The sequence below is a fragment of the Myotis daubentonii genome, chromosome Y (assembly GCF_963259705.1).
Source record: "Myotis daubentonii chromosome Y, mMyoDau2.1, whole genome shotgun sequence".
NCBI classification, from domain to species: Eukaryota; Metazoa; Chordata; class Mammalia; order Chiroptera; family Vespertilionidae; genus Myotis; species Myotis daubentonii.
In genome coordinates this window covers 12,768,689-12,782,533 of record NC_081862.1, presented here as the reverse complement: position 1 = coordinate 12,782,533, position 13,845 = coordinate 12,768,689, and positions in this window count along the sequence as shown.

Genomic DNA, 13,845 nt, shown 5'->3' with positions numbered 1-13,845 from the left:
CTCCCAGAGACTGGACTTGAAGAGGATAGAGCCCCCCGCCCCATGTGAGTAACTGTTGGGGGAGAGTTTGGGTGTGTGGAGAAGAACACTCAGCTGAAGGCCAGCTGCTCACTGACAGGCAGCGCTCTCACAGCTCCAGGACCTTGGCCCGGCCTCAAAGCAACTTCTTGGGAAGGAGATGTAGCCTGCCCTACCAGTCCTGGTCCAGTCCTACTTGGACAGGTTGTCCACTGGTTGCTCCCCTGGTTGCTAAGGCTCAAGCTTGGAACAAAAGGACTTAGAATCCTGAGAGCTCAGGAACAATTTGCATGGAGATCCCTCCTCACTTGTGAACCTGGTTGGAGAGGGGATGAGAGAGTCAGTGGTGAGTGTCCTTTCAAGTGTCAGAGTGTCAGTGGGCAGAGCCCTGAGGGGTCTCCCCCATGGCTGGGCTCTACTGCCCTCTCTCTCCTCAGGACACAGGTGACCTTTTCCAAGGACAGTTCATGTGGGTACCTGGACTGACGCCTCTCCCTCCCTTCCAGGTTCACCTGAGTCATCCCCCTCTGCATTTCCACCTCTTCTCCAGGCCCTGGGCCCAGCCAGCCTGGACCCACCCGCTGCCCTGTCCAGCTGTGGGCTCAGGAGGTGTGCTGGTGAGCTGAACTGCCACCAATTCCAGCACTGGACACAGCAGCCACTGGAATTTATAACCCTGCCTCCTGGGACCGACAATGTCTGGGAACCTCTCCCACACTCCTGATTGATGTTGTCACAGGGGAGGAGGGGTATCTAGTTAATAGACATCTGCTGAAGCCCTCTTATTTACCATGTTTCACTCCAATCAGGCCAATGCAACAAACTTCTGAGGAAGGTCTCTCTCTCTCTCTCTCTGAATCTTTTGGGCATAGCGGGTTGGGGTTGCCCAAAGGTTCTCTCTGACTCTTGGGCTTCTAAATAAACAGCTGAAAATCAATATCCCCAAAGGCAGCTTTAGGGTGGCAGAATCTTTGTTTTCTTTATTTCTTAACTATTGGCTAAGAGGGTTTAGACTGGTGTCAGTCAGCTAGATAACCCGCGTCTCATGGTTTCTTAACTTTCCTGACAGGTGTGTTCTGTTCTTCCTCAACTACCTGCAAATCGCCCATTCTGACTTCTGAAAAATAATCTCCCCACTTTCTCCTTTGTTCAAAATACATAGTATATAGTCCAGTCCACCAGGCTCAGTGGTTGAGCATGGACCTATGAGCCAGGCGTCAGGATTCATTTTCCTGTCAGGGCACATGGTAGGAAAATGAATTCATCTGCATCGGCTGGGTGGTGCCGGTGGGAGGCAGAGGATCAATGATTCTCTCTCATTGTTGATGTTGCTACCTCTCTTACGCACTCCTTCCTCTGGAGTGGGAAATCAATAAAAAACTTGTTTTAAAAACTTTAAAAATGTCATATACCCAATGTTGCCTCAGTGTGTTTGTAATTTTATGGCTATATCAATTCTATGTGAAACCTTCTTGCACATGTACTAACCCCTGATGTTCTGTTAATCTCTGTCTGTTAATTTGGCTATTCACCCTGTCTAGAAGAACCAAGCAGCCAAAAAATATTAATGAGGTATTTTACCTTCATGTTTTTCACAAAGTCTTCTTAGTTTGATGTCTCTCACAGGCCATCTCACTAAGGATTGAGTGCTAAATTGTATCTTTTTAAATCAGGAGTGCTGGGTCTGTATTTGCATTTCCTAACATTTGATAAAATAGATCCATTCACACACCCAAAGTGTTCTAAACAATAACCAAAGTATATGTTACCTTGATAGCTAAATTAAAACAAAAACTCAGCTCCTCAAGGGCAATGGATATATTTCAAGAGCTTAATCATCACATGAGGTTTGTGGCTACCGTACTGGACAGGGAGGCCCTGACCATCTGCTATGTGCAGCACAGCAGGTACTATAAGGCTGGGTACCTTGTTTCCAGGGGTGGGGAGGTGCTGCTCTTGGTGAAACTGGTCCCAGGGGAGATGCTGCAAGTACTGGTCAAAGGGAGACACTGCAAGGGTAGATGCTGCAGCTCTGTTTGCTGGTGTGGAAGCTGCAGCCACAATTAGGGACTCACTAGGGAAACTTTGTTTGGGCCCCAGTGTCCCCAACCTCAGTCCAGGGCTCACTAAGGTTTGTGCTGAGCAGAGGTCTCTGGGCTCTGCCAAACCTCCAAGTGGGGTGTGGGTGTGGGGTGTGGAGTGAGGCTCCGGGCGCCCTAAACTGCTCCTAACTAATATTTGATTTGCACCCATAGATGTGAAAGTGAATTATTCGCAGTTATCATGAATGTTTGTTAACCAGCAGTTGTCAACCTCTGGGTCAGGAACAATGGAAATACATCCTGCATATCAGATATTTACATCACGATTCATAACAGTAGCAAACTTACAGTTTTGAAGTAGCAACGAAAATTACCTTTTGGTTGGGGGTCACCACAACATGAGGAAATTTATTAAAGGGTCGCAGCATTAGGAATGTTGAGAACACTGGTTTAGACAGTTGTGGAACTTTGGAACAAACCTTGGCTCACACTTATGGGGTACTGTGGTCTCAGCTCTTTGCCTTGAGTAACTCTGCTCAAGGGCCCTTTCTCCATGGGGAGCCCCTCCCAGATTTATTTTTAAACATATATACCAGATACACCCTCTTGGCCAGGTCAGAGGAGGCAGGACACTCTTTGAGGTCGCACCTTTAGGAGTCTGAAGTGAGGGGGGACAGTGACGATGCCCAGGCTCAGAGACGGCCTCTGAATGAATAGGCATGAACACCTTCCCACCTCCAACCCCAACACAGGACAGCCTGCTGAGACCAATAACCTCAGGGGTAGGCTGCCCTGTCCAGCTCTGGGCTCAGGAGGCTCTCTGAGAGCCTCTAGCATGGCTGTGCTCCTGTGCTCCACACCACCCTTGATCAATGCACAGGCATAGTTTGTTTCTTGGGTGACCAGTTATTTCATTGAGGCTCACCTGGAGCCATGGTCCTGGACGTGCCAATCTGTCTGTGCCTTTGTCTTCATTTTCAAGTTCATGAACTGTCTCTTCATGACTCAACCTCCCTCAGCATTCAGGTCTCTGAAGCAGAAGCTCTAGAGGAGCCAGTGACACTGGGTGGGGAGGAGTGTGGGTTATAATGAGTGGCCTAGCACCAATAAGGCAGGGGCACTGCCTCTCAACTCCTGATGGATCCTGTCAGTTTGTAGACTTCAGGGATCTCAGACCATCCCTCTGGCTACCGGTTTGGCACTCCAGCCTCTGTGACCATCTCTAGGCTCCAGCCTGGAAGGGGGCTGATGTCATTGTTTTATAACCCATCTGTGGCACTTACCACACTGCCACAAGCAACTGGGGAAAATGAGAGCAAACCTGCCTGAGCTCCCAGGATCCCTGCTCACTTAATTCCTGCTTCCCTGTGTCCAGGGACATTTATGTCTCCATGGCTGGAGTTCTCTCTGAACTCCTCTCACCTCTCATCATGGACATGAAGAACCTACTCCAGTTTGGTGGCCCCTTGAAAAAGAAGCGTACCACAAGAGACACCAAAGATGAGAACTTCCTTTAGGCTCTCTGTCTCCTTTGACACAACAATCAGTCAATATTTCATGAGGACTGAGCTGGGGGACAGTTGGAGGGACAAATCCTGTGCTCTGTACAGAACTGACTTCCACAAGGCCCTACCGCTGCCCTTGTACCAAGCTTGGCACAGTGTCCTTTCCATCTTGATGAAATATTTCCCAATTGGCTCCTTTGCCCCACCCATCTAAAGATAGCGTGAGGCTTTGTCTGGTGAGCAACTTCCTCCTAACTGCATTCACCTAACATGCCTAGACAAAAGCATGAAGAAATTCAACCACCCAAAGGTGTCATGAATGTTGAGTCTAGTGAAGAACTTCTGAAGAAACCTGGGCTGTGCTTCCGGAGTCTTGTGTACCCAGCTCTTCTCTCTTTCGTATTTTCACAAACGCAGAGTGTAGCCATCAGTCCACACTTGAGGAATCTCTTTGACCCTCCTGAAGCAGAGCCTCCCCGGGACCAGGGGGAGCCTCTCCTCTCTCAGGTGGAGTCACACCCTGATCACCTGTCCTTCAATTCTGTAATGCCAGGTAGGGGCTGGGCCCGATGCCTCCTTAGACATCAAGGAAGGAAAGGCAGAAAGTTGAGAGGTGCCAACAGATGTCACCCAGGCTCCACAAGGAAAGCCTCTTCCTGCCCGTGATGGGAGGGAAGGAATTCCTTAAACAAAGAACCACGTGGGATCCAGTTTGGGAATTCATAAGTGACGTCCTAAAATGTCTTTGATTGTAGAAGGAAAATGTCCTCTTTGGTTTATGGTAAGGCATATTTCAATGGGATGCACTAGTGAGGGCTGCAGAAGCTAGACTGCGAGCAAGGTTATACTGATGGATATTTCTAGATCCTTCCCTTGCTTTGTGTGCAGTCCTAAGCAGTGGGAACAGACTCTCAGGTTTCCATTAATATTAAATGCATTTCAACAGAAGGACAGCCAGGGCAATTTAAAGACTGTTTAAAAGTTGGTTTGGGGTAGCTCCTGTGTCTGGAACACCTCCATGTGCTACTGTGCAAAACATCCTGAGAATAGCCTCTCGAGCCTTGTGTGTGCGTGTGTGTGTGTGTGTGTGTGTGTGTGTGTGTGTGTGTGTGTGTCACTGTGCAGGACTGGAAAGTTGGTTACAGAGCCTGAGTAATGAGGCCACAAAGATATCCTGGTGTTAATCCCTGGGATCTGGGAATGTTACCTAATAAGGCAAAAGGGAGTTTGCAGATGGGATGAAGGCTTTGAGATGGGGACTGGGATTGTTAATTGTGTGCCTTGGTTTCACAGCCCACAGGACAGCACAGAGCCCAAATAAACATGATTTTTGGGTGTGTCTCTGAGCTAGTTTCCAGAGAAGATTAGCATTTGAAGAGGTGGACCCTAAAAGGATATCACCCTCCCTATGTGCACAGCATCAATGCACTGAGAATCTGACTAGAACAAAAGGCTGAACTCACCCCTATACTCATGGATCACCGCAGGGCTGGGGCATCACATCTCATTTAACAGGTGTCTGTCCTCACACTGGATCTTAAACCATCAGCTCCTTTGGTTCTCAGGTCCTCAGTCTCAGGCCAAATTAGACCAACAGCTTTCCTGGGCCCCACAGCTTGCAGATCTTGGGGTTTCTCAGTCTTTATAATCACACCAGCCAAGTCCTCATAACCTCCTGCTGCTCTGAAGAACCCTGACTAATACAGTGGATTACGAAAGTGTGCAGGCAGAGTTGGGGACAGAAGATGAACAGGAGATGAGACCACAGAGCAGAGATTGGAGTCATGTAGCTACAGCCATGGAATGCTGGCGACCTAGCCACAGGAGGAGCCAGGAAACAGACTCTCCCTGGAATCTCCACAAGGAACCAGCCCATCTCTCACCTTGACTTCTGCTATTCTAAGCCCCTGGGACTTCTCAATCCCACAGAGCCTTTGCTTCTTTGTGCAATATCTTTTCTCCTCACAATTTGACAAATCAGTCTGTCTCACCTGGCACCATGATTCTCATCCAAACTTCCTAATCAGTGGTTTTAGGTTATGTGTCCTCAGCCTTGAGCCAAGAGCTGCCTCACAAGCAGCACCCTTGTACCCAGTCCATGGTAGAACATGCTAATCAGCCCTGAGAATAGCATCTGGGCCACCTGGTGTGGGAGGTGACACCTTCCAGTACAGGGAAGTTGACGGACAAAGGGCAATGGACTCACCGGGAAATTGAAGGGGCCAGGGGACCTGGTACTGAGCTGGAAGGGACAGAAGATGGGAAGGAAGTAATCGGGGAATCACCCGATTCCCCTCAGCTGCCTTCCCTGAGGAATTCACAGTCTTGGGCCACCAGGGGGATGTACAGTCTTAGGACCCTAGGGGCACAAGAGCCTGGATGTGGGGAAGGTACTTGCTGGGCTTTATGCTATCCTGGGATGAAGTTTGAAGTGCTGCTTCCCTGCGAGCCCATGAGGTCCCCAAACTGTTGTGCACAATACATCATCTCTCAAAAGAGCTAATACATGCAAGGGCTCAGCTTCAGAATAAAACAACTGCAAAGACAGAGGATGGAACCATGCAGAGGAGCGACCTTCACTAAGGGGAATAAGGGGCGGAGGGCAATATGCAGTCCCCATCTCTGCCATTGACACCCAGGAAATGGAGAGCCTGAACTTTATTCAGTCAAGCTGTCTTTACCTTTGCCCACACCACACAAAGGGGAAGTCCTGGGATAGCTTATCCAGGAGACACCAGGACTCCCCCACAAGAAAAGGTAGGTATCCCCTGACTGGCTCGATTTCTGCATACTTTCCTGGGCTCAGTCTGACCTTACTTAGAGTAAATTAAAGAGTTTGACTCTTTTAAAAGCATTTACTGATTGAATTTAGGGAGAGTGGAGAGGAGAGAGAGAAACATGGAATTTTTGTTCTGATTACATAAGCACTCATTGGTGAATCCCTGTATGTGCACTGGACGGGAATAAACAGGCAACCTTGCCATACCAGGATGATACTGTGACCCACTAAGCCACCCAGCCAGGGCAAGAGCTTCATTCTTGGTAAAGCTCTTCTTTCCAGGGTTGCAGGCATAAGTAGACTCCAGGTCAGTTTGGAGTGGAATGTGGTGAGGAAGGTGAAGGAAGCAGATTTGCATGGAGACCCCTCCCTCCTCTGAGGGAGGGGAGAGGATAAGAGAAGTGTGGGGAGCCAGGCTCAGGCTTTGGGTGTCAGAAGGCAGCATTCTTGGTGTAGCTCCACCATGACCTGGCCTCTGCTCCTGCTCACCCTCCTCACTCAAGGCCCAGGTGAGGCCTCTGTGGAAGGGACCGTGGGTTCACCTTGGCCTGATTCTTTGCCTCCTCTTCAGGCTCACCAGGTATCGAGCACTGCACCCACCAGTGAGTGTTTTTGCTGTTTTCAGGGTCCTGGGTCCAGTCCGCCCTGACTCAGCCTCACTCAGTGTCCAGGGCTCTGGGACAGTCAGTCTCCTCCACCTGTGGTAGACACGGCGTTGATTTTAGTGGTTATGATCATGTCTCCTGGTACAAAGAATGGCCAGGCATGGCCCTATACTGCTGGTTAATAAAACCCCAAAATGCCCATCAGTGATCCCTTATTTATTCTCTTGCCAAAAATGTGGAAAAACAGCTACACTGCCCAGGCCTGGGCTGCCATTGGAGGATGGGGCTGATTAGTACTGTTGTTCATCACATCAGCTGTGGCACTATCCACAGTGGTGCAAGTTTGTGGGAAAGTGAGACCAACACCTGCTCTGGGATCACAAGCTCCTTCCTTGCTCTGAAGATGCTTCCCCACTCTGAGCAGGGACTCCTGCAACATGGCCCTGAGGAAAATTCATTCTCTCTCTGTCCTTGCTCCTCCCCAAAGCATTGAGAACAAGGCTTGTTTTCTTCAGATAGTGTCCTCTCTCACAGACAATCCCAAAGGAAGCTCTCTGTTACTGGCTTGTTGGGTTTACTTGTGTTTTGTGCATCCAGATGACCACTCATTCAAACCTTTCATTGTAACTGAAGGAGGCCACAAGGAGGCCCCTCATGTGCCTACTTGGTAGATTTCCCTCAATCCTCTGGTAAATCCTCACTTTAAATCCCTTAGCCTCTCATACCTGTTCAGACCACCTGGATTCATTTCTCCACAAATGAAGTGGGAATGAGAATAAAGGAAACATTTTATTTCCTTCTGTTCCTTTCTCCACTCCTTCCTATTTGATTTTCTCTCTTTCTATGCTCCCAATACTTCCCAGAACCAAGGAAGGTTTGAGGCTGGGGTTTGAGTGAAAGGTCCTGTGTCCTCTCAGAATCACCTCTGTGCTCAGGTCCCAATAGGATGCTTCTAGAAGCACCCCATGGCTGCTTGGTTCTTGCAGAATCTGTGGAGGTGGCCCCATTCCTCAGGCGTCCCCGAAGATTTCCGTGATGCTGCCACACTTTTTCAGTGATAATCCCAGTTAAAGTGCATCAAGCAGTACAAGTACACGTAACTATCAGGCCAAGAAGTTCAGAACTGTTAAAGGAAGCTGGGCCGAGGTGCCACAAGCCCTGGTGTGTGACCTCATGATCCAAAGGCTGTAAGTCCTCTCTGACTTTCAGCCCTGCAGATGTCAGCTCTTAGAAATGACATGGATGATCACCCTACTTGGAAGTTAAATCTTGGCTATAATTTTCTCCATTTAAGTCACTTGGTGACATTTTTCCAAGTACTGCTTTGTTTACAATCATGCTTTAATCGTCCAAGCTGCAACAGTGACCCACGTGGACCCTCTCGAGTCATGTCACAGCACAGTGGGAAAGGGTCCATGCTAATGAAGACGCGGAGAAGATCCTGAGTCCCAGGCCCACTCTGTGTAAAGCTGGTCAGAGGGGTGAGCCTGCATGTAGGGTGTGTGTGTTTGTGTTTGTGTGTATGTGTGTGTGTGTGTGTGGGGGGGGAGCAATGTCCCTTTGCCGGACACCAGTAGGAACCAGAGAGTAATGGCTCTGCTGACCCTCCACCTTGGCATCTGAGATTGTTTGTGGCCCCTGACTGTAACAGCAAGGCCCATAGGTTGCATGTTATTTCGATGTGCATAGGACTGTGGGAGCCCCCATTGGCCCTTCTAGTGTTTCTCCTCAAAGGTGGACCACCTTTTCCTTTTGAGAAGGTAGTCACTATTTCACAAGAGGGGCTATTACAAGGAGAACCAGGACAAGCTGTTGGGTGATCAGGGTCTCTCTAATGAGACCTTGCTAGAGTAAGAAGCACACTGTTCCCTGGGTATTTGGAGTCTCTCATGGTAGACATGGTCCCTGCATCCCTTAAGTAACACCATTGGACACCTGTTTATTTTTTATCCGATGTGGAAGAAGTGTCATTTTTTGATGGAAGGGATTAGAAGTGTTTTAGGTGTCACTATGGCCAATGTACCCAGCACTGTTCTCCCATAAGATTCAGTCAGAGACTCAGCACCACAGGGCATGACCTTTCATATGTCCCAGAACCTCTGTGTCAGGTGCCTCTCTCTTTATCATGTACTATTTCCAGATGTTTAATCTTTCTTCCTAATTGGCATTCTGAAAGGAAATTATTGTGTATCTTTGACCTGAAAGTATGGGTTTGGGAATAAATATTAGTGTGTTTTAATGTATTTGTTTAACTCATTGGTTATTAACTATTGTTGCAAGTAGTCCTTTTGCCTACTCTGGCAGTCTTCATGCTTAGCATGTATATGTCACATGTTATCATGTGGGCACATGGGTAGAGGAGGGTGTTAAATGAGAGTGGTTACTCCTGCAGCACTGGCTCTGGGCCCTGTGGTCCTGACAGAACAAGGCGCAATGAACGAGGACAAGGTGGAACTCCATGAAGGTCAGAGGTCTGCTTCCTGCAGGAAGGATGAGGATAACTGGAATGTGCCCAGGGCTTCCCAAACTTTTCCCAGGAGATGAGGATTCAGTCTACTTGGTCCACAGGTCCAGCTGATGGATTTCTGAACAGGTCAGGGATTAGTACCATTTCACTGTTATCTCACACCAAAGACATTACTGTGGAAACTGACTTAATGGAGCCCATACAGGTTTAGGCACTGACACTGAAGCCATAGCATCACATAGAATATTGTCACTGCCAAACATATCCAATTTACACTGCTCTACACAATCACAGATGCCTGACCTCCCTTAGCCAATGTGTCACCACCGTTTGCTCTTCAGAATGTCTGTGCTGTGGTATGAACTACAATGCAAACTTTGTGCCCTAGCTTTGTGGGAACATCTTGATCCATAGAACTTCCAGTCATTACCTGAGGACAGTGCCATGTCAATCTGGAAAGGACCACTCAGTTCTGACTTGTCTGTTCTCCAAATCCAACTCTATCCAGAAGAATATACCACACCAACCATCTCTCTGTTCATGAGTCAGATTTTGCCTCCAGAAGTCACATGGCTCAGAGGTAATGATTCTCAGTGGATCATGTAGGGGGCATGGCTAAAATCATTGTGTGTCCCAACTGACATCCTGCCACACTCCTAGGAGAAGACCTGGGATAGGGCTCCTTGCCAAGTCAACTCCCAGAATCTCAAACTCAGAATCCCACTTCCTGTTTTTCTCTCAGTGGCAATCAATCCTACTGAGCTTTCTCTTCATCATGGGTATTGTGACCTTCAACTCTGGGAAGTCACTCTGTCTTCCTTTGATCCCATTTTTTTTTTCATCCGTTTCTCCTCCTGCAATTGATTTTACTCAACTTCTAATGTCTCCTCAAGCAAGGCAAAGAACTACCTCAGGAGCACTAACCCTCTGCCAAAACTACTTAGAAACAAGCAAAATGGTCCTAAGGGCTCGGTTTGGTCCACCTCATGTGGCAGGTGACAGCACATGCGGAAGGAAGTGGGATACAGAGGTAACAGAGCTCAGATGCATGTAGGAGTTATCGAGGGACAGGTACTGAGCTGGATTGGACTTGAAAGAGTAAGAGAAGCAGACAGAGAAGAGTCTGCCACCTCCCTCTCAGCTGCCTTTTCTGGTGCTCCAGTAGAATCACCTGAGGCCTCCAGAGTGTGCAGCTGTCCTGATTTGGATAGAAAACTTGCTGTCGTTTACCCCTGACCTGTATGAAGTCCTCATTGGTGTTTACCAGGAGATTCCCTTGAGTCTGTGTCTGCCACAAAGGGGTATGCTCTATGTCTGATGCGTCCCAACATTTCAACTTCCCAATATTTCTATTTCCTGAAGTGGCAATAAAGGGCCCTGAGCCTCAGACACTATGCAGTTTGGGACAAGGGGGACATGAGGACTCATTGCAACTGAGAGTGTCAAGGAAAAGGCTAAGAAAGAATGAAAGGGTCCAGATTTGCCCTTGGTTCTTGGGTAACTTAGCGATTGGATGTTTTCCTAGACAACCTCAATCACTGACCTCACCTTCCTCCTAATACCACATGAGGGAAGTCCTCAATTCCTCAGACAAGAACCACGTTGATGACCACAGGAGGTACGACAGGGGCATCCAGTGTTGGCTCGAGGGGCCAGGTCTCAGTGTGTCCTGAGTGAGAAGAAACATGTCAAACTATTCCCATTCTCTCAGGTTGGCTCGCCAGATTGTGTTCTTGGTCTTTTCAGGGTCCTGTGTCCTGTCTGCCTTCAGTGTCTGGAACACCTGGAAAGTAGGTCACCATCTGCTTGCTGGAAGCAGTGATGGTACTGGGTGTTACATTTATGTCTCTGGTACCGTTTATGTATTTGACATGGACCCTACCCCCCTGATTTATGGGGTCAGCGTTGGGCCCTCAGGAATCCCTGAGCACTTCCCTGGCCCCCAGTCTGACAACACGGCCATGCTGACCATGCCTGGGCTGCAGTCGGAGGATGAGGCTGACCACTACTGTTGCTCACATATAAGGAGTGATACTCTTTACACCGTGGTGCCAGCTCATGGGACAGTGGGAACTAAACTGGCCCTCTGCTCACCGCTCCCTTCCTGCTCTGAAGATGCTTCCACAGCTTTCATTCACAATGGGCTGGAGCAACATTGCAGGTGCCTCTCTCACCATGGCACGCAAACCATCTCTCTAGCTTTTTCTTTTGGGACAGTGACAGTTTCCTCTTTCCCTGTGTGTCAGAGTCCCAGAATATGCAACTCTTTCCAACTCTTCAACTGCAGTCATGGGGAGAAGAGGGCCTGCATGCATAGGGCCATTTTACCGTTCTCAGGAGCATCTCCACTTTAAGTGCTTTCATCTCTACTGCAGAGCAGAGCGCCAGAGATGGATTTTCTTCTACTGTTGTCCTCCTCAGTTCTGTGTGCCCAGGCTCTCTTGGCAGGATTACCCTCCTCAGTGGGCGGTCCCTCTCTGGGCCTGCTGCTGAAAGAACAGCAACTGAGAAACGGTGACTGTGTTGCCAAGGGACTGAGGAGAGTTAGGTGCTCTCAGTCTTTTGGGATACCTCATTGTGACACCATATCCAAGGAAGCTGACCAGTAAAGGTCTGGAGTTGCAACTCTGTTTTCCGGAGCATGTCCTGTCCCTTAGAGCAATGGACTCCAAATCTGGAGGCAGTTCTCACAATGCATGTCTCCCCATCACCTAGTCCAGAGGTCCTCAAACTATGGCCTGGGAGCCACATGTGTCCCGCCGAAAACATTTATCCGGCCCTCTGGATGTGTTTTGCTGCTGCTGTGTGCATAGGAATTTGTTCATAGTTTGTTTTTGTTTTTAAAACTATAGTCCGGCCCTCCAACGGTCTGAGGGAGAGTGAACTGCCCCCCTTTTAAGAAGTTTGAGGACCCCTGATCCTAGCTTTTCCAAATGGCTCCCTTTTCCGCACAAGGAAAGAGATACCGGGTGGGTGTGTCCTCCTTTTGTCAAGGCCCCTCAAGGTGTTTGTGATATTTCGATGAGCCAATCCAATTTCTACCTGGCACATGTGTATTTCTGCTGTGCATATACAATGACAAGAACTGTTTGGACATCTCAGTCAGTAGGCGTAAGCACCAGAAAACCTGCACTGTGACCAACTCTTCCCATTTTTCCAGAATTTTCCCGGTTTTAGCACTAAAAGTGCCATATTGTAGCAAGGTCCTCATTCTCTGAAGATTAATATTATGGATATCTTGAGTGGGCTACCGAGTTCCCCGATTACACATTATTTCCGGATGTGTCTGTGAGGGTGTTCCTGGATGTGACCGGCATTTCATTGGCTGACTCAGTATAGAAGACACATTGCCCTTCCCGTGAGATTGAGCTCAAACAACCCACTTGAGGGTCTAAGCAGAACAAAAGGCCAGGGAAGAAGGAACTCACATCCACTTTGTCTCAAGGATTGAAGGGGGCATCGCATCTCACATTCTCCTGCCCTCAGACTTGAATTCACATCATCCTCACCCCTCGTTCTCAGGCCTTTGTACTGAAATTGAATGGCAACACCAGCTTTACTGTCTCTCTAGCTTATAGGGCAGCTCATGGGAATTTCCTAACTCTGTAATCAATAACCATGCGAGAGTCAATTCCTCACAACGGCTGGGCATATATCTAGGGTTGGGCAAACATAGATTTATAGTTGTTCATATGGAAAAGAATTCCATGATTAATAAATAATAATACAGGCATAAACTCTGTGTTTCCCATACTCACAGCTGTAAACCTGCCTGTGCCCCATCCGTGTGTTTCTGACTCAGGACAGACTGTGCCCAATGACAGACCTGAGGGAATCAAGCCTGCTTTGGGGTGTCCTTACTTTCCTATTGTAGGAGTTACAGTGCTGAAGGCAGAGGAATCCTAGGACATCCCCCCATTGCTGTGTGCGACAAAGGTAACAAGAACATCGCAGGATGGCTGGGGTTACCCCAATCCAATTCCTGCCCTTCTCAGGGACCACAGGCAGAGCTGGAGATTGGTAATTCTCCCTCAACCCCTTCTTGATCCCGCTCTGATGGGAGAATCTTACTGGCACTTCCAGAAAAGGAATTATCCTGACAAAATAAACTTTGACATAATCAGTAAACCTTCTTTGTGTCCCACTTAGGAATGGCTCATCACGCAGCTAATGAGACTCTAAACAGCAAAGGATAACAAGGAAAGTACCTTTCCCAACTACAGGCCCTTGCTGACCCCTTGTGGCCTTAGATAATGAATACCAAGCACCATGATATGCTCCTACTCCTGTCCTCCCTCCCCAGCTCATGACCAGGGCCCGGGGCCCTCTGATCCACTTCCTGATCCTTTAACTTCCTCCAGAAAGGCTTATTTTGGGCAAAGATGTGTGGCCCATTGTAAAGCCTTTCTTCTTTGAAAGCACTGATACA